Below are 5268 nucleotides of genomic sequence, written 5' to 3'. Positions count from 1 at the left end.
TCGATATCATTTCAAAGACAAAAGACATCAAAACAGATGTCTATTTTGCATTTATTCACCAAACATCTCAGGGCAATGTACCCCCAACCTAGCAACGAACAAACTGTCTAGTTCAATTGAACTCTTGTGTTCACAAAAAAAAAAAAAATCCGCCATTTTCCTACGTAAAAGATTCCCACATCTGAATAGAATCACCTGGAGGCAGATGTAATAAAATTCTAAAGTTACAAAATGTAGCGAAGGAGGTAATCCAGATAGACTCATAACAGACGAAACATTTCAAAAGATGATAAAGTTTTATCTATTTATTTATTTTCTTCTTCTTTTTCTATCGTGAATTGTATATTTTCATGCACGTTATTCAGTCTTCGTAGTTTGTTTTCTAAATTCGTCCCTCTTGGATAAGAGGGACGAATTTAGAAAATAAACTACGAAGACTGAATAACGTGCATGAAAATATACAATTCACGATAGAAAAAGAAGAAGAAAAGAAATTACCATTTCTAGACACGATAATATGGAGGAATGATGAAGGTCCAAAGTTTACTGTATACAGAAAACCTACGAACAAAGATGATTACATACACTATCTCTCTGCACACAATGACAGGACAAAATCAGGCGTAATAATAGGATTCTTCTTGAGGGCATTAAGAATTTGCAGCCAGGAACATTTAGAAGAAGAGAATAAATACATTATGGATTCATTCATGAAACTGGGTTACCCAAGGGGATTAATATTAAAACTAAAACACAAAGCAAAAGGAATAATGAGACGAAAAAATGACAGGAGCGAAAATACGGACAGAGACACAAGAAAATTTCTAGTACTTCCCAATTCAAAAACAGCCAACAACATTACCAAATACTTACAAAAAGCAGGAATGAGCATTGCCGTCACTTCAGGACAGAAGATTAGAGACTTGGTCGGTCATAAAGGTGAGATCAGGACTGATCAGGCCAACAAAGAAAGCACAGTGTACAAAATTCCATGTGGTGATTGCCAACGAGCCTACTATGGAGAAACGAGTAAGGGGACTAAGGTAAGAATGACACAACACAAATCAGACTTAAGACATCACAGAACATCAAATGCTGTAGTAGTACACGCAGAGGAGTATGGACATTTACCGGACTGGAATAACATAAAAACAATTCACACAGGAATGAGTAAGAAAATCAGGAAAGCAATGGAAGCAGCATATATTAATAAGGAAGAATGTATAAATAATAGAAAAGGGTTTATCAGTTGGTCTAAAATAGGGGCGGAATTAGCAGTACACGACTGGCCAAAGGAAAATGAGGAGGCGGAACATAGAGCGGATCAATCGTCCGCGGATCAATCGTCAGCGGACCAACCATCCACGGATCAATCGTCAGCGGCCCGGTCGTCCACCAGGCCATTAACTAGGAGACGTCCTCCGGACGATATATAATCTTGTAACCCACTTGTACTACTTAGTCTCTCTGAAGAAGGTGTAAATAGCCGAAACGTTAGAGAAATAAACTCATCTCTGACTTGTGTGTTTCTTTACCACCCTCCTATCTTCATATATATATATATATATATATATATATATATATATATATATATATATATATATATATATATATATATTAAAAACTTATGTAATAGGTCTAGCGGCGTGCGTGTAGACACGCCTAAGTAGAACAGGTGATGTCCAAATGTGACAATAAACACTCGACCACAAAACGTAACAGGAGTCGTCGTTGCCTGGAGGCAAACAAACTTGTCCACTGACGCTTCAGCATTCTGCCTTGTCAAAAAGAATTTCTTTTTCTTTTTCATTTCATTTCCTCGCGTCATGAAATAAATGTACACATCAAAACAATGGGAAGGAAATTTTCTTTTTCTTTTTAGTATTTTGGGACGTCAAAATTAGTAAGTTGGCAGGAAAAAAGAAGAAGTTTATTTTGTGACGTCATGTCGCGTTGAATATCGTCTTTACCAAGAATGTCTTCTCGATAATAGTTTCAATTGATATTCTCTTTACTATTATCTCCAGAAATCCCTTATAAGCCCCTTTACTAAATTTCTTTCCTTTTTTTGTCTTTAACTGAAGTATATAGACAAAGAAAAGTGTTGTTATTTTTACATTAATATGTTTTGATTTTATATATATACTGTATATAAATATTTTTCCAAGAAGTCTTACTCACATTTGACTTCAGACAGTGAACTAGCCAGAAGGAAATGCATCAAGTGCGCCGTCGCTCCTCGACGTTTTCTCTGGGACTAAAGAACCCTTTAAATCCTTTGACATCGACCGGGAGCTTCTTCAGCTGAATAAAATCGCCTGCCGCCAAAAAAACAAGTACAACAGCACGTACACATCAAAAAGTAAAATGATTTTCAGTTTGGGGTTGAAATTCCATCTCATTCGTCGTTTTTCGTTATTCTTTTTTCAGTCATAACTTCACTATAGTTGTACTGCGAGCCGGCACTCCAACTCACGTGGGAGAGGAGTTGGGTATGTGTGTATATGTCTAAGGTCACAGCATTACCCATAGATCGGTCATATATGAGCTCTGAGCTCTCTTTCAGGAGTGAAAATCGCTGTCGATCATGAGTCCAACACGTGATCCAAGATCATAGTGAATCTCTCTCTCTCTCTCTCTCTCTCACACACACACACACACACACAAACACGATGGCGCAAGTGGTAGAGTTCCCGGCCGCCATTGCGGCGGTCCGGGTTCGAATCCCGCCCAGGGCTGAAATAACTTCAGTATCGCTGCGCTGCGGGTCGTTACTCCAACTCGTGGGCGGGGAGTTGGGTGTATGTGTGTGCGTGTAAGGTCACAGTATTACCCATAGGTCGGTCATATTGTGCTCTGAGCTCTCTTCCGGGAGGGAAATAGCTGTTGATCACAACTCCAAGACGTGATCGAAGACCATAATGAATCACACACACACATATACACAAAGACACACACACGACTCGATGGCGCAAGTGGTAGAGTTCCCGGGCACCACTGCGGCGGTACGAGTTCGAATCTCGCCCAGGACTGATATAATTTTAATATCGCTGCGCTGCGAGTCGTTACTCCAACTCTCGCATCACACACGCACACACACACACACACACACACACACACACACACATACGCACGCACGCACACGAAGAAGTAGAAGTAGAGATAGACGACTTCCTGCCCAATCTTCCCGTTTTTTCTCTCAGGTATTTTTGAACGATCAGTCTACGGGATTCCGCCTCCCGGTTCCGATCTCGAGACATTTCTTGTCTCGGAGGAACTGTTAGTCCGAGGCCAACGACCATAAGAACATAAGAATGAAGGAGACTGCAAGAGACCATAAGGCCTATACAAGGCAGATTGATCACGTCTGGTCTGTGGTGGATTTGGACATGAAATAGGGAACCATTTCACTGGAGTGACCTTCCCGAAGCTGAAAAAAAAAAAAAAATAAATAAATAAATAAATAAATAAATAGATAAATAAATAAAAAATAAAGTATAGATAGATGAATAATGATAATGAAAATAATAATAATGATAATAATAATAATAATATTAGTAATGATGATAATAATAACAATGATAATAATAATAATAATAATAATAATAATAGTAGTAGCAATGATGATGGTGATGATAATAATAATAATGATAATAATAAAATAATAATAATAATAATAATAGTAATGATGATGATGATGGTGGTGAATGGTGGTGGGTGGTGGTGGTGGTGATGATGATGATGATGATGATGATGATGATGATGATGATGATGATGATGATGATGATGATGATGATGATGATGATGATGATGATAATAATGATAATGATAATAATAATAATAATAAAAATAATAAAAATAATAATAATAACAGTAATAGTAGTAATAATCCTAACAATGGTAAGATGAATAGAATACAGTAGATTACATTAAATAGAATAGATGAACATTAAGAAAACCAAGGTTAAAGACGACTTACTGGGGAATTTTCTATCACTCACAATGCTGGGGTCCCCTTTTATAAACTCGCCCCCCCACTAAAAAAAAAAAAATGAATAGATAAAATAGAAAACAATCAAGTAGAAAACATAGAATAAAAAGTATTTCCATCCATCTCTAGATTTCAGCAAAAATAAATAAACAAATAAATAAATAGATAAATAAATGAATAGATAAATAAACGAATAAAAATAAATTAAAAAACGAATAAAACGAAGTAAGATTAAACGAAAACAAAACGAACAAACAGACAGATGAAACAGAAATGTCTAGAATACTCTGCAGGGTCACCGGCGCTCCTTGGGCAATCACGAAGGAGGCCACACATGGTTTGCCTCTAATTGGGGTTGTTAACTGTCCAAGTCCTCAGGTATGGAAGGACCGGCCATATCCTGTGTGGGGTGGTCACTGCAACTAAGGGCGTGCTGGGGGGGGGGAGGGGGAGGGGGGAGCTCGTACATCTTAATTGTGAAGTAGGGGACGAGTGAGGGAGTGAGGGAGGAGGAAGAGGAGGAACGAGGGAGTAGTGAAGGGAGAACGTGGATGATTTTGGATAGTTTGATGTGATGGAGAGGAGGAAAAGGAGGAGGAGGTGGAGGAGGAGGAGAAGGAGGAGGAGGAGGAGGAGGAGGAGGAGGAGGGGAGGAGGAGGGGAGGAGGAGGGAGAAGAAGGAGGAGGGGAGGAGGAGGGAGAAGAAGGAGGAGGGGAGGAGGAGGGGGAAGGAGGAGGAGGAACGAGGGAGTAGTGAAGAGAGAACGTGGATGAGTTTGGATAGTTTGAGGTGACGTGAGGGTAGTTTGTTGGAGAAGAGGGTAGTTCTAGGGGAGGGTGAGGGGGGAGATGTAGGGGTGAGATGGATGGTGGAGGAGGGTAAGGGGTGTTGGAGATAATGGTCATACCTATGGAGTGTTGGAGGGGGCTGTTGGAGAGCAGAATAAAGAGGGAGGGAGTTAGGGAGGGAGGGAGTGAGGGAGGGAGGGAGGGAGTTAGGGAGGGAGGGAGTGAGGGAGGGAGGAGGGGAGGAAGGGAAGACTGTTGGTGATGAGGGAGGAAACTAATGAAAATCTGGTCTTTAGGAGTCCATGCTCAGTTCCAACCTTAATGGCCATTTTCAGGACCGGACTGATCCATCGGAGACATGACAGCCTTTATACGTACATGTTATTGAATGAAAAAATAAAAATAAAAAATACGGCCGATTGATCAAAATATATCTGGCAACATATCCATCTGTTCCCTCATTTTTCTCTATCCTATCAAAGAAGGGG

Source organism: Oratosquilla oratoria, chromosome 17 (genome assembly GCF_046742065.1).
Source record: "Oratosquilla oratoria isolate Oo_2021 chromosome 17, ASM4674206v1, whole genome shotgun sequence".
Classification (NCBI taxonomy): Eukaryota; Metazoa; Arthropoda; class Malacostraca; order Stomatopoda; family Squillidae; genus Oratosquilla; species Oratosquilla oratoria.
This window is presented reverse-complemented; position numbering follows the sequence as displayed.